Source organism: Zootermopsis nevadensis, unplaced genomic scaffold (assembly GCF_977971745.1).
Source record: "Zootermopsis nevadensis isolate Lab colony 2312 unplaced genomic scaffold, Znev_1.0 Znev_ptg000010l, whole genome shotgun sequence".
NCBI classification, from domain to species: Eukaryota; Metazoa; Arthropoda; class Insecta; order Blattodea; family Termopsidae; genus Zootermopsis; species Zootermopsis nevadensis.
In genome coordinates, this window is record NW_028259142.1 from 9755878 (window position 1) to 9782507 (window position 26630).

The 26630-nt window shown below is 40.8% G+C and overlaps 2 long non-coding RNA genes across 4 annotated transcripts in view; one reads left to right on the top strand and one right to left on the bottom strand.

Moving 5' to 3' along the window:
• Positions 1 to 26630, top strand: part of LOC110833922 (uncharacterized) — a 46667-nt gene that overhangs the window by 12076 nt on the left and 7961 nt on the right. For 2 of the 3 annotated variants that reach the window (XR_015534395.1, XR_002544417.2), the window contains one exon: positions 1271 to 1589. The exons of the other annotated variant lie outside the window; for it this stretch is intronic. This is a non-coding gene — a long non-coding RNA (uncharacterized LOC110833922). Of the gene's footprint in view, positions 1 to 1270; positions 1590 to 26630 lie in introns of those variants that run through there. 3 annotated transcript variants of the gene reach the window in all.
• LOC110833921 (uncharacterized) lies at positions 14382 to 21446 on the bottom strand. The gene is made up of 3 exons (XR_002544415.2): positions 17574 to 21446; positions 16508 to 16674; positions 14382 to 16228 (listed from the first exon to the last, which is right to left on the bottom strand). It is a non-coding gene; the product is annotated as an uncharacterized LOC110833921 (long non-coding RNA).

Consider the following 26630-nt stretch of genomic DNA (forward strand, 5'->3'; position numbering starts at 1 on the left):
GCATTTACTACCGCGGGCTGTATATTATCATTTCAGACGTCACTCAAATACACATACAAGCATGAATACATTCATTCACACACGTAATCCACCGACGCATTTAATCCCGCAAAATAATAAGAACCTGGATCCTAAAATGTTAATATTTGTCTTCCCCGTGCACTCTGGCAGGAGAATAGAAATACAGGACGGAACGCGCCATCCACTGAACGTCATTAAATCAGTGCCATGTCATCGCATCATCATCATCATCATCTGTGGCTGTACAACCCAGTGTTGGTCTTGGCTGCCTCTTCTGGAGGTTACTTAAACTATTTAGACATTTGTTAGGGGTTCTTGGACGAGGGATCGGCCCGTAGCAAGGCCTCCTCTACCTGTACACAGAACAGACCAGCACAACACAGAAAGACGCCAAGTCATGGCATGCACTCGCAAATTACAATCCGTTCTTCGGGCAGACAGTGGAGTCACGCAGTTGGACGACTCAAGTTGGCCAAACGATTCGCAGCGAGGGGAAGCTGGTCACTTTACTGTCTGGCATTGAAAATCTGTGGGGGAAGGCTTTTTCTGCTCCAAGTTGCATCCCCACCACACCACAGATTCCCCTCGCAGCAGATTCGCACAGGCACATCGCATGCCTCGTGGCACATACAGGAACTTCAGTTGCTAAAGCTGAAAGCCCTCCATGAACTTCGGAATAAAACAGCAACTTCTCCGCTTTTCATGCTCTTGGGAAGAAATTATAAACGTATAAATAAACTTTTTTACACATGAAGGCGCCAAATTTTAGTGGGGCCCGGCCAGCCCTTTCTTTGGCATGGGACGCACCAGTCAACATCTTAAAAGGAGGGAACATGTATTGAACGGGAACCCGGCTTTATCGGAACATTTCTCAGCTCCCAAAATTACAGACTGGTTACCAATACATCACTCTTTAAAATGGACAGAAAACTGGCCTTACTGAATAATCGAAGTTTCCCTTCCAGTACTGGATTTTGCTAACACGATAATGAATCATCAGATTCTAAAAGAAGGCTGGCAGTTTCTTAATTAGCTGAGCGATTATGCAGTTCAGAACGTTCCTCTAACAAATGGGAAATAAGTATGGCCGTCCGCCAAAAATTACGCGCAGAAAGAATACCAAAAAACGCTACTGGGAAAATGAAAGAGAATGTGAAATTGTCATCCTGTAGTGCATAGTATATAAGAATATTTACTTGTGTTTTATCACATAAACATAAATTATGTACTGTGTCCAATGTTCTTCTAGCGACTGTACACCTGTTAACGAAAACCTGTTCTGGTGCTCGACTAAGCATCACGCCATGCAGACGTAGGGGGGAGCGACGTACAGCTCCAAGCATTCTTAACCTCTGCAAGCCTCACGTCCCAGTCGCGTTATCTCCTAGGAAGTAAATAAAATTAGACAAGTTTTAACATAGCCATTTCTGGACATCAGGGAGGAAATCCTTAGTGCAGTGACAGAAGTAGGGGACTGAACCTGATGATGTCCACATTGGTTCGAAACATGTTGCTCAAGTAAGCAGTGTGTGAAAATGATGGTCAAAAAATAAAAAAATTCAACTAGTCACACAGTGTTATCCCGACTCCTGGATTCCTCTAAACCAGGCTGAAGTGTTCATTCATTTCAATGCAGGCACAAACTCCCCCAGGAAGACAGTTTAAGAATCATCGGTTTTACAGCTACAACGTCTACGCTGCATCAGACACTGCATGACTCTGAATGCTGAACTGTGGGATCAGTGTACAAAAATGCAAGGTCTCTGGCGCCAGCCACTGCTCCTACCTGCTATCACCCGTCGCACACTAACCGACTGTCTCACGTTCCTTCCCACTTGCCCCTGAGCAACCAAGTGATGGCCAAAGATGCAATTTCTCAGCTGATCGATAACAATTTCATGGAAGTTCAAGGTTCATTACAATGTTCACACGCCAACATCACTGGACCTCTTCCTGAACCAGTTAAACAAAGGATTTCAGGTTTCCACGGGAGTGAGTCTGACGATTTCTGTCTTCTGAGCTGTTGCGCCGTGTAGTCTGGTAGAACTTCAGACTACAAGGCGCAACAACCCAGAAGATAGCAATCGTCAGAGTCCGCAACCTCCCATCGTGTTCCTTTGGGACAGATTTTAACAAATGATATTTCATATTATGATGGCTGTCCTCTGGGTTGTTCACTCTCCGGCCACGTCACCTGCAAGAAACAGTGCGTTCACCCGTCACTTTCCAGCTTGAACTGCATAATACCACCAAGAACTGTAAGGTTTTTCTAGTACGAGGCAAGCATCGCTCCATAGGAACATAAAAACTTACCGATTGCAGTTCCTGCCAGGAGCCTGAAAGCGTCAATTGCGTTCAACTTCATCAATAAACGCACTAGACCAGGGGTCGGCAAACATTTTTTCTAAAGGGCCAAATAGTAGATATTTTAGGCTCTGCGGGCCAAGAGGCAAACTCGAGGATATTTGAATAGGTAAGCCTACTTATGTAACAAGAAAAAACAAGTTTTAACAAATTTATTGAACAAAATGTAACGTAATAATGTTAAGTAGACATGAATTGTTTGAAATACAGCTCTACTATTGAGAAGAATATAATTTCCTGTTTATGAGATAACATTTCACCACACTGAGGTTTAAATTCAGTACTCCCTATCATCAAAATTGACTGTAAATGCTGACCTGTATTGAGATTTTACATATTTCATCTTTGAAAATGTCTTTTCACACAGGTAGGTGCTGCCAAATACAGATAAAAATCCCCGAGCATATGATCTTGATTGACCGTATTAATCGCTTGGAAGACATTTATAGAATTCTTTCTCTCAACTCGGCCGTTTCGTTATAGCGCGTACTTTGAAATTTCAAAGAATTTGAATATGTAAAACCCGTTCTTAGCTCGCGGGCCGTACAAAAAGAGGCGGCGGGCCGGATTTGGCCCGCGGGGCCTTAGTTTGCCGACCCCTGCACTAGAACCAATAGACTTACTCGTACGTCACACAGCTTCTGCTACGTAATGGAAAAAGTGGCATGCAGAAATTGTCTGTCGCAGACTCGAACTGAACCCAGTTCACTAAGCACGGTCAGTCATTTCACTAGTCGAATTGTGTCGATCGAAAAGTGTAGCGTCGTGTAATCAGTCTGGTTTTAGTCACATTTCAGAGGTGCCATCATCAGGGCGATGATGGAGGCAGTACGCACCTCTGAAACGTCGGGAAACTAACAGACTACACGGCGTTACAACCTAGAAGACAGCCAGCCACATGTTCGCAAATCTTACTTCTTGGAAGTAATTAGCTATGCAAACACGTAGTCAGGTTTTTAAAGCAAGTACGCAATCAGCAACATATCGCACGGTAAACAGCACCCACTCCTTGTGGTTAAATCTCACATGTATAAAAAGTACGTATCACAAAATCTAGTAGTTAAAACAGCTCTCGAAACTACAAATGCGCAAGGTCTTTCAATTCCCTTATTTTGAAAATTCAGTCACGTAGACTTCTTGGGGACTAGGCAAGATGTCGGCTTATGTCATTCAACTTCAGGTTTCGCGTCCTTATAAATTCATGGGAAGACTTTCTTGGCGTGATACAGCGAGAAGATGCAAGCCACACGATACCACTCCCTTACCACGCTACGTCACCCATGGCGTTTTGAACATCCACGGTCTTCGCAATTCGAAATCGTGTTGTGGGTAGCAGAGACTCAGAGCACATACCGAATATATGATTAAAAATTATACACACCGACTCCTGTTTTCGAACTGAGTGAAGCAGCAACATTCCAGAAACCTGGCAATGTCGCTGAAAAGAAATACACCCAGCAAAGACATTAGGCGGAAAGACAAAAGATTCCATTGCAGTGAGAATTCCCGGAATTTATTCTGCCCTCTGTTTCCTTGTGAGCACAATCTTTATGTAATCTTGATTCGCAAGAAAACTATTCGTATGCTTCTTCGGCATGTTTTGCTGTCCGTGTAAAATGGAATTCAGTTTGACAAGCCCACGTTGAAGGAGGGTTTACTGTAATAAAAGTTTTTCAGCAAATTCTGGAACAAACCTTTTGAAGATACACTAAAAAAAACACGATTTACATAAGTCTGATGGTAGATGGCGGACAGCCAAGCGAACTGAACAACACATACCCATTAGTTATTTAATTTTAAGCCTATGAAACAGCAGTTCTTAGCACCTGTCTCTCAGTCGAGAATTACATTTCATGTTACATAATTCCTATTTTCTTGGAATCGAGCAGGAAGAAGGGTGAATATATCTAGAAACGATGCAGACGAAAAGAGTTCAGATAATTACTTCGCAATTAATATAACAATATTTTTAAAATATGTGCAGTTTGTAACAGGCAGTCTAATTTAATAAATATAATTACGCCATCCAAATGAACTTACTCATAAAATAAAAAATAATTATTTATTAATAACAAAAATACAGGAAACTACAATGAAAATCCAAACCATGTACAGTGGGTAAAAAAGTATTCATACACAATTATTCCTTTCATTACATCGAGCAAATTTATAGTAACAATTCATTTATGAAAATATAAATATAACGTCACAAACATAACTTAACATGTCATAAATAAAATAAAAAAACAGTATATTTAAGCCAAAAAAATATTCGTACACGTAGACATTACAACAAAATTATTAAATATTCTTGAACATAAACAGATTTAGTACTTGCTATGAAGGCCTTTAGCATCAGTTATTGCCTGATGTCTTCTTGGAATCAAACTAACAAACTCGGCAGTCACTTCTTGGCCTATTTTATACCATTCCTTCATCAAATTTTCAATGAGCATTTGCATTTCCTAAATTTTGTTTCCAAAACTGACCAGAGATTTTCTATCGGATTAATATCTGGAGATTCTGGAGGCGTTTCCAGTAAACCACGAGCCATTCTCTTTTTACACTGGCTGTGTGTTTAGGGACATAATATTGTTGAAACAAATACAAATTTCGTGTCCCTAATTTGTGAACACTCTTCTTTACATTTCTCCGCAATATGTTCACGTGTCCCTAACACATAACCCCTGTCCTGGGCCAGCAAAATCCAATCGCCTTCAACTTCTATCTCCCACAGATCCCGTTGATATTATACTCTCATCTACGTCTAGATCTCCCCAGCGGTCTTCTCCCTTCAGGCTTCACCACCAATATCCGGTGCACACCTCTTATCCCATCCATGCACGCCACACTCCCCGCCCATCTCATTCTTCTCGAGTTCACACATCTCTTAGCTGTCAGAATCCCTTCAACAATTGCAAGTTCTTCCACACCTGCGTAGGTCTTACCGCCTCAAACCATTGTGTGACCTCTTCCATGTTTCACTACTGGTATATCGCCAAACGTACTGAATACCATCAGAGCTTACATCAGAGAATAAAACTGTTTTCCAGAAGTCGATACGCGCGTGTGAATCCCACCCGTGTCCTCCTGTTTCGTTCATTGTCAAAGGGATCTTCCTTAGTATCCGCTCTCATGGAGGCGATTTCGAGTGGTCTGAAGGCTGACGTGTTTACTAGTTGCTGTAGCGAGGGTCTTCTGCCTGTTTTCCAGCACTTGTTTTCGGATTTTCAGACACTTGTTGAAGAAGATTCCGAGAACCTCTTGTAGACAAAATTCTTGGTCGGCCCGGTAACTAATTATTTTCAATGGAATTTGTTGTCTTACCTTTCTAATTACGCACTGAACGGTGGCAAATGATGTGTTAAGCAGAGTTCCAATTTTATGGTAATTTAAACCCTGTTTAAATAACGAAACTATCTTATCTATGCAAACAATCTTTAGTTTAGCGACTCATATTAATAGCCAATATGCTTCAATGGACTTATTTTCATTTATAAGCAAGCGAATAAAGGCAAATGATTGATACGCTTAGGAAATAGTACTGACCAGCATTCAGACAAGAAAGCCTAGAGTTTGTAAACATAATCTAATGTATGAATACTTTTTACATTTAAATGAAGATATTTTTATGTTTACTGAAAGATCAACATTTCTGGACTCTTTTACTATAAATTTATTATTATTAATTATATATAAAACAAATTTTCTAGCAGATCATTAAAAGGAATAACAAGAACAGTGTATGAATACTTTTTACCCACTGGATATCCGGGGTTAACAACTCGCGACCCAACGATGCGGCCCGCATAATTTATGAAATGCCGAGTTATTTTGTACGATGAAAAATATTTTTTGGACTCGAAGACACGTGTTGTTCATGTCGTCAGTACTTGGCGGACATCTCATGGGTAACTGTACAGCTTTTAAAAAACACACCAAAAAATAATAAAGTCAGTCTTACTGATGAACATTTCTAACTTGCATGTAAATCGCAGTTAACACAAACTGAACTTTCTTTTTGCGATATTTGTAAGGCAAAAGCAGGCAGCTGTCTCAGTAACGACTTACTGTGTCAAGGAAAATAATTGGGTAAATATGTGAACCTGTCTGCAATAGCTGACTGAAGTTAGTGGCATCTTTAATAAATTACCACTAAGTTAAATTGTGCCCCACAACCTTGCAGCCTGCGAGTCGATAAGGAAAGCGAACGTCATGTCTGGAAAGTATCAGAACACCTAATGTGTATGCCACCAAAGTACATACTAACTAAAAATAAAACTATTTCACAATGATTATTTTAACTGAAGTGATATCGGGCAAATTGAACAAAATGGAACCCAAATGACATCATGTCAATGCCAACACATGTTGTAGCTGTCCTGAACACAACGCACCGTAGTTTATAGTACAGCAAGGATAAGAAGAATTGAGTTTTCTAAACTGCAGTCTTAATTAAGGCACATCACTTCATACTCCATCTTTAAATGCTGCGTTTATCTGGATGGAACAGCATTAAATCGAAATTACTTATCCCTTATTAATTTCAAACCGTAAGGATCAATAATACACATCTCTCACTGGATGAAATACATCAAGGACAAGTTCTGTTTACAATACTGCAAAGTTACAACTTAAAATTTAATTAACATTCATTTAGTAACTGGCTCAGACAGAGACATGACTTCAGCCAGAACGTGGTACAGCACTGGCCAGTAAGGAAACACTGCAGACGACAGATAACACAGAAGCAGCGTGATGAGACAGGCCGCTTGCTGTGGATGAGTGTGGATCTAGTCATGGGTAATCGAAGGTTCACATGCACCAGAAACACAGCCATCCAAAACAACAGGCAATAGTGCTGCTGCAGCTGCCGGTACCGGAACTGCGTGCTTCAAACTACACTTTGGTTCATTTGGTTGTTTCATGCCTCAGTCGTTTTTCATTACGATGTCAAAGGTGTCATCTCCGTGTTGTTTAAAATCTCACAAATATATACTTCAGTCCTCTATGGCAGTGGTATTCAACCTTTTTTTGTTCGCGTGCCCCCAGATATAATTTCTCTTCAACTTTGTACCCCCAAAGTTGTTGGTGTATAATTCAAGTTATACATAGTATATAGTCTACATCTAAAATAAATTACATTACTGAATTTTCAGTGTTTATCATAAAATAACATTTTTTTTTAAAATTTCACGTACTCCCTAAGATGTCTTCGCGTACCCCAGGTTGAACACCACTGCTCTATGGCTTAAGGAATGAAATGAAAGTGTTCCGCTAATTATTCCATGGGAAATTACCACAATTTTTCAGCACCAAACTGAACTGCAGATGCGTATCAATGCTAATCACACTGTCACAGAACAGAAACGAAGCAAACCACCATTCTCGGCTTTATCGAAGTTGCTTCTCAACTGGTAACTATGATTAAATTAATTTATGCCTCAGCACATATCTCTAATATGTTTGTTCTTCGAGTTTGTCCAAGATATTCCCTCCGTTTTGGTTTATCCAACATCTTTCTCTCAGGGTCAATACCACACGTGAACGAGAGTATTGGGAATAAATAGCGCAGATATAACGTTAACAGATAAGCTGCTGATCAGATATTCTGCATCAGACAGACGCTGGTAAAGACACGAGATTTCAACGGGGCGGTACATCAGCTATTTGCAGACTTAAGACCATGACTCAAATTACAGGATTATTCGGCGGCTGTGCCTAGACACAGCCTTCCGCCATGTGCTTTCCCTACTCGTCCAGGTGCGACAGCAAGCGAAGGTTACCCAACTGAGTTAATGGCGTAAATAAGTGGAAGTGGTCTCCCTTGTGATGTCCACGTGACTCAGCGTTGTCTAGAATTTCAATTATGTGGGAGATGAGTACGTTAACGCTGAAGAATCGGGTGTTGTATATAAATCTTGCGTAAAATAACTTCGGCGGAAATTGGGGAAAAAATTTCTCAGGTTTCGAATTCCCTACAAAACACTCCGAATCATGTCAATAATAGAACAATGACGTAATACTAGACAGGAAACAAATGCCACGAGTATGAACACACACTAACAAAAGTAGGACGAAATCGGATCTCTGCTTCAACAATCGCCAAGTCTCTTAGCACGTAGTATAAAAAAGGGACAATCCCAGGGACCCAGTGGTCAAACAATTTCTGTAACTGTTACATTCAGTCAACTATTCGTATTCAAGTACGCTACATGTCCAGAGGAAATCTACCACGTGAGTAAGAACGTGTACATGAAGATGTGGACAACGTATCCGAGCCAATGAAGACATTTCTCGATGCCCGTTTAGTAAGTATAAGGTTACGATGCTGCTGCAACCACACGATAACCCCAGAGCCAGAAAACCAACGCAGTGTCTGTACACAGCGGAAAGGCGTGGTAAAAGAACATTCTGCTCAGTGCTCTCACAAAAGCCACTGATTTTAAAAGCATAAGATGTACATTCTACAGGTACAAATTGTGATTGTATAAGATATAAGCTGTTAAAGTAGCGGAGTTCAAATAATTAATGTAAGTTTTCCAGGTAAAAATTGTGAGATACAAGATGTTGCAGCAGCAACTCTATAGTAGTTTAAATGAAATTTACATTTCGGCATATGCAATGGTAATTCTTCATTTCTGAATAAGTATACTAGATACTGGAGACGACCCGTTCTTCAAGTGCCTGAGCACTGTGGGTCCCAACTTTTCGTTGGCTTTGATCTATAGACATTCGGTAGGACTCCTTGGACGAGTCTGAATAAGAATTATTAAAGATAATGGCATTGCAAAAATAATGACAGTAGGGGTTTCTTGGCCCTTGGGTCCAACAGGAAAACTATTCTGGCCCGAACGAGGAAAAGAATTGGACCACCCTGATTTAGGCCAAGTGAAATTTATTTCAGCGAAATTAAATACGTGTACGTGAACATGTGCCTTGTGCATTTCGAATTCTAACTGATTTGAAATGATAGTAATTATTACCATTTCAATATGATGCCTTATCAAGAAAACAACACTAAGAATATTGATGCCTGTTGAAATCACAAGTCTCATAAAACGCAGTCTGATAAACTTTTGCAAAGAGCTGCAATTACCAAATGTAATAAAAACCAGCTGAGCTGGATCTCATGCATTTCAAACTGGAGTGCCAAAGGCCCAAGTGCATTCACTTCGCAACCTCAGCACTGACGTCAGCATCCGCCCTCCTACAGAGTTCGGATTTCTTTTCGCATGATCAATTCGCCATATAAGCAATGTTATCACTGAAAGCAGCATTTTAGCTGATAAATGCCTCTCAAAAAGAAAGCATCTCTGTCTAGGGCCGCACACATATGTACCAGATATGTACTGCACCTTTTTCTTTTACGAGAAGTTCCAAGTTTGATTACCGGGGTCTTATAGTGATTCTAAAGCAGGGGTCGCCAACCTTTTTCTGTGACGGGCAAATAGAAGACGCTTAAGATTGATTGCGGACACGGTTTTAACGTCCAAAAATACGAATTAAAAATACATTACGCTTAGTGCCTTGTATATTCACATCAAGCCACTTACAAATATTTATAATCCCTCGGCACTGCACCGAGATTCTTCTCATGCAGTGGAAATGACCACGTGCTTTGCGGACATCACTGAATAATCAGTAAACAACGAATATTTTAAAATACTCGGGGGCACAAAGGTGCCCTCTGGCTCGTGTCTGGCGAACCCTTTTCCATCTATTCTAACGCACAAGTTATTGTTTCCAGTTGTACGCTACTTATTCCCGTTACACACGCATACCAGCTGTAAAAATAAATCAAACATCGGTGAAACTTTCCTCGAGTGTACCGATACTGTAGCTTTCGAGACACGTCCGCTAACTTTCAAGCGCAAGAATGGACTACAGGAGTTGGTTCATATCGTTCACGTCTGAGAGCCTTTATCATTAGCCATCACTCTGCACAATTCTCAACGGCTGGGATTATGCCACATCTTAAGTAAACGCGCCTAAAACCGAGTCGGTATCAATAACTGCATTCGTGGTTGTATATCAGATGCCTGCTTTTCACGCACGTCAAAAATAACTGCCGTTAGACAAACAGTATTCGATCTACCAAATATCTCGTTACCTTTCATAAGAAATTTAACGATATTTAAATTACAATGTAGTGTTCATAGAACCGTGGTTTATACACTGCATATACTGCATAAGGAATGAGTAAAAGCCCGTTGGAATTCATTATCAAATAAACAATACATGTTTCTTTAATATGCATAGTGATATACAGCTGTTTGAATGAAAGTATTCATAGCGTGAAAAATTGTATATAACATTTTTTAGCACGCGCAAAGTTTTCTGGACACTCCTGTGCCTCTCCAAGAGGAATCTGTCTGTATCTACCTTTCATCTACGACGCGTAAGTGTCTCGGATATTCCTGTCCCTAATTTTGGAAACAGACAAAAGACTGGGGATATCCCTCTAAGAGAATATACTTTGTATTTATTATGTCCTTCTACGACTCGACGTTGTAAAAGTTTTCTGGATACACTTTTACACTGCTTTCGAAATATCAAAAATCGACACCATCTCCCAGAGTTATTTATCAAACAGGTCATTTTTTTACAAAATTTGCCAATTTGTAAACTAGAAAATGTAATAACTTTCCCCCGGTTGTCATTCCAAGAGAAACACTTTTTGTGGGTTGGCCAGCTTGGAGAAAAGTCCCGTTTTATAGCTTTTGACACTGCTGTACCTTTTTCATAATAAATGTTTCTCGACAATTTAGCAAGATTCTCTCTCCATGAGTAACATTTTTTCAATTTAATTCTTTGCGATGCGCCGTTTGGGAGATACACGACACCCATATCCTAAAATTTTCTAAAAAAACGTCTAAAATTTTCTTGGGGTTGTTATTGTTACGCGCCGTAGTATATGGTTTGGAGACCCCTATGTCTAGTTTTCGAAGTAGAAGTCGATACTTTCCAAGACGTTGCTGTCGCAGACGGTACGTATTTGTCTCGCCTCTTTTTACGACTCGCCATTTGGAAGAAACGCAGTGGATCAAACGTCCTTGCACAAATACTTTTTTACAAGTATCTCAAACACAGCGCCGCGTGTTGGGTTTATCCCATTAAAGACACATCTGTCAAGAGCTTGCCAGCGTCTTCTCTGCAGGAACACATATTTTCTTTCACGCCACCCTTTTCCCGTGTAAAACTATCTTATTGTGCTTCAGAGGTACCTGCTACCTCCACCTCCAGGGCGATGGAAGCAGCAAGTACCTCTGAATAGTTGGAACCTAATTACGAGGCGCGTCCCAAAAGTAAGTTTCCCACTCCTCCCACAGCTAGCAAACCTTATATTGCGCGAAGCGACTGTGCGTACGTGATAGAGCAATGACGTAGCATGGCGCATGCACTAACGGTACTTCCCGCGTTCTCACAGTAGCATCGTTGCAGCTGTTGAAGATGGAGGTTCTTATTCCAGCTCCCGCCGACTGTGAAGTGCGGTCAGTGATAAAGTTTTTGAATGCACAGAGCATAGCGCCGATCGAAATTCATCGTCACCTGTGCCGGGTCTATGGGCCTAACGTCATGAGCAAGCAGATGGTGCGTCGCTGGTGCAGACAATTTTCAGCAGGTCGACAAAGTGTGCATGATGAGAAGCGCAGTGGGAGGCCATCCATCATTACAGACGACCTTGTGGAGCTTGTGCGGGAACGCATTATGGATAATCGTCGCTTCACAATTACGGAACTCAGCAGTCATTTCCCGCTCCTTGTTGCACAAAATTGTCACGGAGCACCTGTTGTTCAAGAAATTGTGCGCCAGGTGGGTGCCGAAGCAACTGGCACCAGAACACAAAACAAAGCGCATGGAGTCAGCATTGACATTTCTGCAGCGGTACCATGATGGCGGCGACAAGTTTCTGGACCGGATCATCACAGGTGATGAAACGTGGATTGCACACATTACCCCAGAAATCAAGCAGCAGTCAATGCATTGGCGTCACAGTGGATCTCCCTGTAAGACGAAATTCAAGCAGACGTTGTCGGCTCGGAAAGTGATGTGCACGGTGTTCTGGGACAGACTTCCTGACCAGAGGTGAGACGGTGAATGCTGAGCGTTACTGCGAAACACTGCAGAAATTGCGACGGGCCATTCAGAACAAGCGGCGCGGGATGCTTAGTGCTGGTATTGTCTTCCTGCACGATAACGCTAGGCCGCACACGGCTCGACGAACAGCAAGTCTCCTGCAGGAGTTCAGCTGGGAGGTGTTTAATCATCCACCCTACAGCCCGGACCTCGCTCCCAGTGATTTCCATCTTTTCCTACACCTCAAGAAATTCCTGTCCGGTCAGCGTCAGCGTTTTGAGAATGACAGAGAGGCGGAGATGGTTGTCACACAGTGGTTCCAATCCCAGGCGGCAGACTTCTACGACACAGGTATTCAAAAGTTGGTCCCACGGTATGACAAATGTCTCAATTCCGGTGGCGAATATGTTGAAAAATAGCTGGACACTTGCTGTATCTGTTGCAATACATATTTCCATGAAATTGTGTTTTGTTTCTGTAAACGGCCCCAGGGAAACTTACTTTTGGGACGCGCCTCGTATAATTTAGTGTACTAGACTTCCTGTGATCAGCTGGCGATTTCATTGTATTCAAACTAAAGCGTGTCTGCGTAAGTCATTCAAAGTGTGGGAGTAACACTTGCATAATTGAAGTCCTTGACCAACAGAAAAGAAAGTTGATGCTAACTGTTCTACCAAAATTCTTGGTAATGCTTCCATTTTCGAAACAATACCCCTCCCAGTAGCAAGTTCGTTTACTGTTAACGGCTTTGATTTGAAACCGCCATTTACACCGCTTCCCCATCCAACTCCTTACCAAAGCCGCGCGCTGTAGGTGGCTGCCTTCCTGTCCGGGTAGGATTCATTTTTAATGCAAAACTGTTACTGCAAATGTTTACAGCTATATTCCACCACGAGCTGATTGTACGCAGATGAAAACAGGCTGATATGGCGCTGTAGCGGACTCAATTGACCTATTTCTGGAGACCATTAGTAAATTAGACATAAAATGTGATATTTACAATCAAATCGTAATTGAAAATAAAGTTGTTAATCTCAATACTGCGTGCCAACTGGAAAGAACTGCAATAAAAGACATTGGTGTCTGCACCGTGTGGTACGAATGAAAAACACCACAGGCAACTCTCGCTATTAATCGCCTTCGCTATCCGCAATTTTATTTCAATTTCTGAGAAGCATCAATATCAGCGGCAACATTTTTTAAAGCCTGTAACTTACGTCGAACCTTCTCTGCAGACTTACCAAGGGATGTGAAGCAAAGAATTCTGGCGCCAGTTTAACTTCAAAATGGCGATTGTCATGTTTCACGTGTAATACTTTTTCCTTTTACGCGGCGATTCGCATGAACGCAACCGCCGTGTATAATGAGTCACTTTACCTCACCACTAAAGTTCACTGCAGTAATGCATCTGAATCAGTAATTTCGGCCTACTACATTCCTCGATGATCCGTAAAATTGTAATGGCGTGTCATCAAAAGGGTATTTGAGACTGCGTCGTTCCGGTGAACGAGTTTGCACAGCTCAGACAGACAAGAGACAGCCACGCGGTAGAAGACACCACCAGTTCAGTCACAGCTCTTTCCTTGAACCACGGCTCCCACAGCCTGGTACTAAGACAATATTTGGGGGGGGGGATCGACGAATGATTACCCAATTTGTGTCTGAACTGTACTGTACGCTGTTAAGCAGCCTTGTTTCTTTTGCATGTATGACCATGCACTGAGAATCAGTGCTGGCCAAAAATTCGAAATCTGGAACGATAATACACCATTTCATAAAGAAAGGATGTCATTTGTTGTTGGTAAGATATATCGATACATCCCACGTATCAGTGGGGAAAGTTGGGTTTTTTGGAGTACGCTAACTTAAATTAGATGTACATCATAGCTGATTTTCTGCAAAAATGTAAAATCGACTAAAGATGATTCTCGTTTATTGCAGTTTCTTTTACGAACCACTTTTTTGCTTACATACAATGGTTTTGTTGTAACTCTGGATTTTGTAAAATAATGAAAATACCCTGTTTTACCCGTTTGATAAGAGTAACACGGCGAACTATAATTTGTAGCACAATGAACTTGATTATTTCAATGACAGGACATAAAAACTAGGAACGTGTCATACAAGTAACAGTGGTACACTAATTCACGATAACCACACAAACTGCATTTTACCCAACCTTCACCGGCTTTGGGGTTTGAAAATGTCTCCTGGCAATAAATCCAATTTTCCTCGGACTATTCACTGTCTGAGCAAGCTTGAAATTCATCATTCTTCATGGACCTTTTTACTTTCTTTAGTGTGTGTTTTTAGACGTTCCAGCAGTTTCGTAGTGCAACCTCCTCTTTGTCATCTTTTTGTTTCCTTGCTTACCAATTCATTTCTAAAGGTGAATCTGAGAGATCTGCAGTTTTTCTTAGTCTTTTGTTGCGACAATGCTTTTCTTTCTGAATGCAGCACACGAAGAATGTGGGAAAAATTTTAAAGACACTTCATGCCTATCTAAATGAAAACCTAAAGCTCCCGCGGTTACACTAACAGACTGTCCGGACACCCCTGTTTTTTGTATGGGAGAGAATCAGCATCATAGCCACATCCCACGGTTATAGGTGTTGGGTGCAGAAGAGTGACTTCTGCAAGCGGTCGGTCTATGCTTTCGTATGTCTGAAACAACCAATTTGGGAAAATGTTTGGATCCAGCGGGAATATCCCAGTGTTCGGAAGCCATGAACCGCTGTTTCCATAAAGGCAGCTTTCATAAACGCCGTAAAGTTTCGCTACTTGCTTGGTGGTTACAATGCATCCTGAATGCAATCGGAGCCAGTTCATTTTTACATCCGAATAATCTTGTCTTCTGGGTTGTAGCGCCGTGTAGTGTGGTAGAAGTTTACCAACGCTTCAGAGGTCCTTGCTGACCACATCATCGCCCTGATGATGGAGGCAGCAAGGACCTCTGAAACATTAATGATCTATAGTCGGCGCAGTAGTTTTTGGCCGGTGGAGAAGCTAGCGGAGCTGGCGGACGGGCCTACTCCGTGTACCTGACGTGGCACGGTCAGTGTATTTCTTTTGTTTGGGCGTTCAGTCCGATAAGCTCCTCAGCGCAGTCAGCATTATCGCAAAAGAGACTCGCTCCTAGCCTTCCCCTTGAAAATTCCACCGGCCAAAAGCTACTGCGCCGACTATACAAGATTACACGGCACTAAAACCCAGAAGACAGCCCCTTCCGGACTCACCGCCGTGAAAACCTGAAATCCTACGTACAATATTGGTTCAAAGTAACCAAAAAACGGAGATGTATAGGTGGTGTGGTGGAAAGCACAAATGGACGTGACTTTTACACGCGTGTTCAATCAGCTCCAGGCTCTCTGTATGACTTACACGTCCATCCAAAAGCAGGATGGGTTTCCTGTTGGCTTTAAAAATTCAATAAAAAGACAGAAACATTTGAAAAATACTTCCTTGCTGATCCAACCACTGGGATGATATTCCGCTGTGCTATCTGGTGGTCAACTCTTTATTCTCTCAAGACTGAAGAAATAAACATTGTTGGCATAAAAACTCCGAAGGCATTCACCGCTCCGAAGACAAGCCACCGACTTGCTTCTTTACCCTCAGTCCAAGCATTTGAATCTGCTTACTGGGTACGGTAGAAATCCCAGTTTCATCAGAATTATAAATGTTTCCTGGGGTGAAGTTGTATTTGTCAGACAAAGGAGATAAACAAAATAAATTCTTCACCACTGTTTGGTTGCAGCCCATTCTGCAAGCAAGAGATTTGTTTTCAGGAGAATGCAGAGACATTTATTGGTGCCTCGTGAGAAACGCATAAAGCCAGTCTTTCTTTACCTGCCATCTTTCTGGCCTTATTGAAATTTTGTGATATTTTGTTCCTTTCAGGTAAATCAAAAGCCAGTCCTCGCATTTAATTAAACCAAATTTATAATGTTCCAATATAGAGCAATATTTTCTTGTATATATTTAATCATGGTGCTACATAGGCCTTTTAAATGCCAATTTCTTTTACTTTAAAACACTATACCTTTCCCACAGTCCAGCATACAGCCACTTCTTGCTCAAACTCTTTTGAAGCCCTCATATAACCCATCGCCCCTTTCAGAACATCAGCAACCGCTCGTCTCCTGTTTTCTTGTGGCCATAATTGTCGGCTTGTTCTCTAATATGTACAACTGTCTGGCATGGCCACAACTGGAGGAAGAAATGTACAAACATAGTCCATCAGTTTATCGCCCCCCTGCAGTTCAATAGGTCAATTTCGGAGTTCGGGCAGTACCCTGTTTTACTCGACAACTTTTCACTTCAAACATCCCATCCTCCTCATTCCCTTTAACACATGATAATCAAATATAACTGTACGAGTATATAATCTTCAAGTTCAGGGAATTTTCCACCTTTCGGCCCTCGAAATGCTTTCCTGAATTTGTTGGTTTATAGAAGAGCGTCTTACGGCTTCCTCCAATAGCGCACATTGAACTCCGACAAGATAAATTGATAACCAGCAGCGCTTGCCTCTAATTTGACGCCTGCAGAATAGTTGGAATATTTCGCTTCATTCATCGTGGAATATCAAGAAACATTAGTTTCACACGAGTCGCTATGATTTTGCCCTCAGCCAAGAAACACTAGAACTGAAAACGAATAGTGAACTACAAACAATTAAACAGAGTATACAGAAAAGAATGGTGCGGTTTCAAAAGTTAATAAAAAAATTATTTCTCACCTTACACGGGCACAACATACACATGCACATACAGAAATAATTTTTATTAACTTTTGAAACCGCACCATTCTTTTGTGTATACCCTGTATAGCTGGTACCGCGGATAAGTTAGGAAATTTGCTGGCTACTAAAGTTACGGGACAACCCGATGCCTGTAAGGCTCTTCAACTGCGTGTACATTCGATGTACAAAAGGATTATCGTGAATAGGCTCTAGATAAAAACGAAATGCGTGAATTTTGAAAGAATTTTTTACATCGAGGATTTATAAATTAATGAGTGCGTTATTAATGCGAGGCCACGACTTACGCCAGTAAATACGTAGCTTTAAATACAGCTAACAAACCCCTCTATACAACAGTACATACCTTCTTTATGTTCAGTGTTGATACTTAAGTTCAATGATCATTATCACTCGCAGTATTACAGAAGGTTTTATAAAAATATATTTTATCCGAACCACGAAGAACAAACGATGTTTTCCGCTTTCATTCACTCCACATACTGGCAGGCATCTTATGTTCCTGGTGCACCTACAGTTTACTAGAAAGCAAGGAACCCCCCCCCCCATGCAACTCTTACTCACCAACCCACTTTTCCCCCTACATGGCGTTTTAATTGACAGCATAAAATTACCCTAATTTATTATAAATTTCTGCAAGACCGGAACCCATTACATTTCCGAACATTTAGGGAGAATTGTGAAATGTAAATGAATGCAATACATAACAATAAGAACGAATTCTATTGGTTAAAAGTTGCAATTACAAGTGTGACTTAGCGTTTTCATTTAAACTTAAGAACGATAACTTTTAACACAAACAAACGCTTCGATCCGATTACGCACTTGATCAATATGAAAACAGCTGAGCCAACAAAACGACTCGAAAACAACAAAAACATTTCCGGTATGAGAGGGATTTATTTGCGCCGGCTACAGAACAACGCCACATTAAACTGAAAAATTAGCATTAAATTGCGAATTCTAGCTTACCCAAGACCCATCTTTACGTTCCCCGAAGTTCGAGTAATCATTTGACCGATACCCGTGCAAAATAAATCAGAATTAAGGTCCCAATAAAACTGAACCCCTGTTTCGATACTAACAAATATTGCAATTCGTAAAGCTGCAAAGACATCACTACAATCACACCATTTTTAAGTGTTTGAAACCACACTGCAGTTTCCATTAATAAAAAATCCTGTATTAAATTGGCTCATTTGACGTAGACTTTACTCCATCTTCGAAATAAAACTCACAGACTTCTAACAAGTTCTTTCGATTATATCCATCAACTTCAAAACAAGATAAAAAACAAGCTCTAATAAATTTACATAAAACGTTAATATTAAGCTGTGAACGTGCGTGTTCCCTGTATGGGCGTTTCTAAAATCAAAACGTTCTGATACAGAATTGCTTCCTTGTGATTACGATCCTGTTTTACCAGCTATGTCAAAAACTCACAGAAGTGCTCGTAAACTACGAATTCTTTAATAACGATTATGAAAACGCCTGTATAATCCTGTCAACCAGAGTTCTCCATTATAATCATCTGGATTTAAACTCCCTGTGAACCAGACTTCGGGGCTGTCCTTAAGGAAAGCTGCCCATCATGGGCCACCGTGTGAACCGAAAGTCGTATACGACCGAAAATAAACTTTTACCACCATAGCGTCCCAAAATGTTCGATTTGTCCACAAAATCGAGCTTGCCACTCTTACATGCTTTCTAAATGAAACATTGTATTTCTATTTACTGAAACGGCTTTCTAGGACAGCTCCAAAGCCATCAAATTGGTGGAATTAGTTTCCACAAATGTTCGCATTTCGAAGCGCCTGAAATCGAAACCTGGCCATTTGAATTATGTTACCCTGATAGGTCTTTCTTCTGTTGAAAAATGCCGACTTTTTTAAGGTTTATTTTCTTAAAGTGTTATTTTCCTTCTCACCGGAGAAGACCGGATTCGCGCCCAGGCCAGTCCAAGTGGTACTTGTGGTGGACCTCTGAGTCCTTTGGTTTCCTCTGTCAACATCATTCAACTGTTGCTCTCTACTCACTCATACATCAACCGAAAGACGGAAAAATGGTTCCTTGGAGGCCCAGTTCTACAGAGACAAAGGCTCACCGCATCGCAATAATAAAAAGGTTTTATTTTTGTAAGCAGAAAACATTTCTTTTGCGGAAGACTACATACATCCTGACCGCCCGGACTCCCACTATTATCTATGTAGAAGTGAGACTGTACTATAATCGAGCGTCATACCGACAACTGTACTTGAAGCGCTGGAAGTTTTGCTTCTGGTTTATGAAACAAAGCATGCAAGAATCCACACAAACATACAAAAAGGTTATATTTCTAGAGGCTACAACCATGGGCCGGGAAACCTGTCGTTGAATGATGTGCTGTATTACCAACACATATTTCTGTTGAGGAACACTTCACAGAAAATGGAAGAGACAACATTCCTTTGTCTGAAACCAATTCGCTGTCTTTTGGTTGTAGCGCTGTGCAGTCTGGGGGACGTTTACCTACGTTCCATCATTAGTGCAGTTAAAGCCCTGATGATGGAGGCAACAAGGGCCTCTGAAACGTTAGTAAACTCCAGAAAACCTCAAATCATACTAATTTTGAAACATCTTTATCAACGAAAGTAGTGCTACGCAACTCTCTAAACCAATTAGTTCGCGAGGTGAACATACTAAAACACAACTGCGGATATAAATCGCCATGTGCTCTCAAAAAGTCAATATGTTGTGTAGCAACCAGACGGAAATACATGGAGTTCACTAAGCGAAATATCTTTACATGCCATTATCTCAAAATGTTGGCCAGTTAAATCTTAAGCAGAAACAATCGATTAACAGTAAATAGCACAATTCTGAAACAACACAAACGAGAATGAAGCACGTTCATACATTAAACATTGCTATTTATCAATAATAAGGTGGAAACACCGCACTTTTTCCGATCAGCATTCAATACGACACAGAAAAATGATTCAATAATTGTAATGTAAAGCTGTCCCGCTTTACGCCATGTAGGTCCTTGGGGTGAAAGGTGATATAGCTCCCCTCTTTCTTGACCTCGGCACTAGATGGGGTGAGTGGTCAGCATCACGCCCCGGCCGGCTTTACCCCCGGGAAAGGACCCCGGTACCCTTTGGATAGGAAGCAGGGTCCAATAATTGTAACAAATGCAAATCAAATATGACGAAACTGCATTTACTTTCACCAAAGGGCATTGCTGTGTTGGTATAAATTGAACTTTCGTTCCGAAAATTATACACACTGACTTAATACACGACTATTTGACTTGCACATTTTACTTGGTAAATATTTAATTTAAAATTTAAATACCTTTTCCATTGCCAGTGTTATGGGGGAGAAAACAAAATGGCCTCCACGGATCAAGCGGGAAAACTACCTTCTTGTACTTCGTAATTGATGCGTACAGAATACACTCTCTTCACACTGGAAAACAAGCAATAACATACTTACCATGATCGAAGCAGAAGACACTGATTTGCTGAACCGCGTTTCTTGCAAGCTGCTACACATTTCACACAGTTTATCACCAGAAATTCAGCTCTGTATCCAACAATACAGATCAACATAAACAATTCCGCTACACAAGCCAAAAATGTTTTAGTACTGAGTCACTTCACTGATTTATCACACATGTAAGTCGACAAATATCACAATGATAACGCATTTCCTCTAAAGGTGTATCATTCAAGAACGACGTTATTGTTCCTTGAATAAACTAGCTTATCGCATTCTTCCTTCCTTCCTGGATTTCCTCACAGTCTGCCTCGGTTAGTTCCATATGAAACAAGATAGCCAAAGCCTGCAGACCTAAGACTTAACGCTTACAGATTGTTTTTGATCCAGTCAGAAGTCCTCTTGCTGTGCACACGGACAAACTGACAACTCTGAACCTTTCACTCGAGTGAGAAATCTTAAGAGGGAGATACGGTCGAAAATCTTACTCATAAAACAGAGAACAGAGAGAGGGGTAGGCGAACAAGAGATGTACCTGCATCTTTACGTCGTTCAACGGTCGCTCAGATTCAAAAATCCCAGTTGCCTGAGGATGCTCATTTTTGTCAGAGATAGGCGGTCCATAGAAGGGAAAATTGAAGTGGTGGGGGGCACTTAGGTTTAAAGGAGAAAGTGGGGGAGAACTTGTGGGATATTTTTCTCAAGCCACCAACCAATAGCATCTCATCCTGACTCTGTAATTATGTGGTTTTGAATGTCATGGCCTACGAGGGTTCGGGGGGGGGGGGGGGGGAAGGGAGAAGGAGAAATTCTTGTTTTGCTTTCTTGAGAAGCGTCACTGGCTAGGCTAGGCTGGGCTGGACAGACACTGATACGCTTTCCTCGGAAGGGACGCTTTCAACTAGCTCCATCTCACTCTCCTCGTCATGGTTCTTGAACTATCATCAACTACAGGCTACGTTGCCAAACTTGATAAATTCCACTAGGCCTATTAGGTTGAAAATACTGTGCAATTGCTGCATTCTGTGACAACAGCAGTGGATTCTGTGTTTTCCAGCTACACAGAAAACGCAAATAAAACAATTTATTCAACTGAAAGCGAATGGAAGACAAAGCTAAAAACATTTTGGTGATGCTTAGCATTCACCCAACATCCCCAAATACCACACCTACATTAAAATGTCCTGATAGGTAGTCTTTCGAAAACAAAATTGGAAAGATGTTCATTTCGGGGTACACAAAATCTTCAAGTGTTATTTACACCACACACTGCTTAAAGCATCTCCTTATAGGCAAATAAAAATAATTCATAATAAAGCTTCGCGTCGATCGTTCGTCGTGATCCAGACCTGCTCCGTACTTTGGGTGTATCTGGTTCGAATTCGATCCAGAAGGGGGGTCATTTGACAGAATATTTTCTTCCACAGTCCCAGGTAAATGCAAAATGCCTTAAAATATGTCGCAACTGCTCTGTCTCTTCGTTCTAATAAGTCTATGTTCTGGCATGAACAACACTGGTCTGTATCTCGGTTAATCTCTGAATCCAACGAGGAAAATACGATGAAACCAACACTAACAAATATAAGAATTGTAGATTTATTTGTAGTCAGGAACTACTCATGGCTATTCATAACTTGGGTGTGCTCTTGTTACGTTCTGAATGCAATCGGACATAATATTGAGATAACAGAAAATAGTTATCATCCTAGATAAGTGTGATTGTACCGCAATACACAGAATATCCTTATGTGTACTTTGCACCTGAATGCTTCTGGATAAGACAGAAAACAGTATTAAGCTGCAGAAACAGTACTACACAAGTTTACTGTTAAGTACAGTTCACATTAACGTACCAACAAATCACAAATAACATAAAAATATAATCATATGTTTTCAGCGTTGAGATAAGATTTATTTATGAACTCTTGTCAGCTTATCTTCTTGTTCAGAAAAGCAACTAGAGCAATTTTGTATTAACGTTTACGTACTTTCCACTACCGGGTATTACTTACTGACTTAGATACTTAGGCGACCCGTTCTTCAGTGCCTTGAGCATCTCCGGGTCCCAACTTTCGTTGGCTTTGATCTATTAGACATTCGGTAGGAGTCCTTGGACTAGGGATCAGCCCGTCGCAAGGCCTCTACCTGTACACAGGACAGCACAACACAGAAAGACGCCAACAAACATCTATGCCTTGAGTGGGATTCGAGCCCACGGTCCCAGTGACCACGCGGCCACTGTGACGGCTACTACCGGATATTATTAGCACTGAAACCAGTGGAAACTATTTGCTCATCCTGTTTCAAGAGTCAGCTGATATTAATTTTGTATTTTCGAGTTTTGTATGAAATATGTCGAGATTTCGCTAAACTTGTTAATTTCGAATAAAACGTATTCATGAAATAAAACGTCGTTGTTTCCTTTCTTAATAAAGTCCGTAACAATATAATGTACGCTTTATAGTAGCGTACAGGACCTCTGTGCAAATAGTCACGTGGTTGACATTGCAAATGGTCGAGTCCAAAAATTTTCCTGTTTCATGCAACCGCCGAGTTAAGAAAAATCATCAAAACAAAAGTTGTATATTTGTCAAAGTTCTGTTACCAGACATCACTTCAGGACTTCATATAAAATGACGCTAGCGTTGCTTCCAGCTAACACGTTCGAGCGTTCGCCATATTGAATAGAAAAGCACGAGTTTAGGGTAACTTCAGATGGTATAACGTCCATACGAAATTTAATCAAAATCCGTCCAACGGGTCAGGAGTCGACACAGGCAGAAGGACGGACAGACATTCCTAAGTGCATTCATTTAGTACACATCGTGCAAAAATGGATAATAAGTGTTCATATTACACTGACCGAGGCACTCGAGAACATACCTGAAGAAGACAGCGCAAAAGAACACTTTTATCCGTCACAAAACGAAGTAGAACATCTGCTTATCAGAACAGTACGAAACACTACTGTCCATTTGTAATCAATGGCTGGGGAGTTCTGCACAGAACGCCCGGATTACGGGTGAAGAACAGGAGTGAAATATTTTCTTACTTATTTCATCAGTTGGTGTAGAACAAGCTTTATCAAACACGCCCGCGCCGACTGAGCTTAAAAAATGCAAGGCCTTATCCTTATCAGTTTCAGACAAATATAAAGTGTTATATTACCTTGACCAATAACAGACTGATGATTTAACCGCATGCATACGAAAGCGATATTCTACTACGGGTAGCCCTCGATTTGCGCCGATTTTGAAACCAGAAAGTCAAAAAGTGAAAAAATATATTTTACTATTATTTATAACGTTATACAATGTTTCTCGTACTTCTTCTTATACTAAATCGTGTTTCTTATTTCGCTGATTTTTAATAAAAATTATAAATACAGTCATCTCTGCAATTACGTATGACTCATTTAACAAACTCTTCTGGAATAAAAGCTATGGCTTGGAACTGTTGCTGTATAATATCTTCATTGTTCACAGCCCCGAGAGAGTTCACTCCCCCAAAAACGATCCTAATAGACGCTTCTAATTTGTGACCTCTTTCGTGTTTTCCTTCCGAGTTAGCCTACATGTCCAGCTAATCGCAACCTTCTTCATCCATACAACCTCCACTTCCTAATTACCCTAATGTCTGTTACTCCAAATATTTCCCTTAGCACTTAATTTTGAATTACTTGTTGTTCGCTTTCTTTCAGCGTAAAGATACATTTTACAAAAATGCTGATTGTGGTTACAAGGCCGACAAGACGATGGGCCAAACAGCTCTTTAAGTGAAGGCCATTCACTTCACATTCACATGAAAAAATTCGAGAACACTTAAACGGATATTCATAAAATTTGATATTGGAAAGATTTTCTAAAATTTGTCGAAACATTTCACTTTTGCTTGAAATCAGACAACAAGAACGTAAATTTTATACGAAGACCTACACGCGTTTCTGCCCGCTAAGTGACCGGTTGGGGAGTCTTCAATCTGCCTTGGTTACCATAGTTGTTATGGTTGCCTTGGTTAAAGGTTAAGAATCAAAATGTGGAGAATTGTTACGATGTGTGTAATTTCCTAACTTGTTATTTTAATGTTTTTCACAAACATTTCAATTTCTGCATATTTTAAAATTAATTATAACATATATACCGCGACTTTTTCGGGTGTTCTTTGGCTACGTGACATTCAGTTTTTAAATACCTTCCAAACTATTTAAATTCGCATACATACACTGCTCCTCAGTACCGATTTCCATTCCAACTGCAAGTTGATCTCCAAAGTGCATAATTTCTATAACTAATTTTAACTTTATTAACAGACTGGAATAAGGCCTAGGAAACCAAAGGCAAGTTTAAAGGTCCTGAATCTCATCAAGAACCCCACCTTCAAATAGGAATCCTGACGTGGCAAACACCTCCGTCATGAACAAAGATCATTACGTTGGATTCAGATCTAAGACTGCATTATTGACTCATCACTCACACTAAACTATATTACGCATGCTGGGAGCTCTTAACGCCAATTGTCTTGCTTCGTACAAGAGTGTAGTGAAGATACTGGGAACGACCCGTTCTTCAAGTGCCTGAGCACTGCGGGTCCCAACTTTTTCGTTGGCTTCATCTATAGACATTCGGTAGGACTCCTTGGACGAGGGATCGGCCCGTCGCAAGGCCTCTACCTGTACACAGGACAGCACAACACAGAAAAACATCCACGGCTTGAGTGGGATTCGAACCCACGGTCCCAGCGACCACGCGGCCACTGCGGACCCGTAGTGAAGAAGAGGGTCTATATAGTCCACACTTTGTTGCAGCTTCAGAGCTGAGGGTTACAGAAGGATGTTTCTAGTCAGCAGGAAAGAAATAAAGGATCCTTTATTTCGCTCGCTATTATGAGGATGAAACGGATTGGTTGGGAACTCGGAGATTCCCACTCCCACAGCCAGACCTGATTTTATGTTTTTGTACCAAGTAGTGGGACTGCTCTTTACTATTATGTTTTCCGTCAGACACAATGATCTGTTTCATTATTTATTATCAACTTTATATATGCATACACAATTTATCACAAGCAGTGGCAGGATAACACATAGTCTATTCGAACGAGCCTAAATCTGTTGGAACGCGTGCGCCGGAAGGAAGACTGGAGTCGCAAGTGTCGATTACGAACGCTAGGCTCTGTTCGCATGGGAAGAGTCGATTCCGTGAGTACGTCACGCGAGGCTTGTAATTCAGACAATCGAAACAGAGGCGATTTTAAGAGTTGCATACGACTGACTGCAGGCTCAGGAACAAAACTTTGTAAATGAATGCAGTTTCTATGCAAATAAAAAATACCTTAACTATGATTACAAGATGATCATGGAGCATAGAACATTGTTCAAATGACAGTTTCCTCTATTACTAATAAAACTAAGGGGGGGGGGGACTGCAGCCCACTGAGTGTGGAATCTCCTTGACTATACAGTATCTCAGTATGTTCCCAACAATATGCAGTATTATTCACGTGCTGTTTGTGTACTCAAACCACATCCGTCCCATGTGAAAAACTCTTCTCCAAATTTGGGTTGTTAGTATCAACGCAAACAAGCCGACACAAAGAGGGAGACTGTTAATATGAACTGGACAGATTTGTGCCTTACAATGGTTCTATAAACAAATCAGAAATTAACTTCCATTTACTTAAATTATTACTATTATAAGTACTAGTGTCATCATAGCACAAGTATCGTTACAATTGTGAACTATGTAAACGTTTCGTGGGAAGCAAAATATTTTAATTCGAAATTTTACTTAAAACACATATGTTTCTATATTTAAAAGGTTTTCGTTTCCCTGTATCTGCTTACAAGACAGACACGTAACGATATTTTAATTTAAAAAAACAATGGATTCGTACGTGCATATAAGGGCACATGCAAATGGTTGTGATA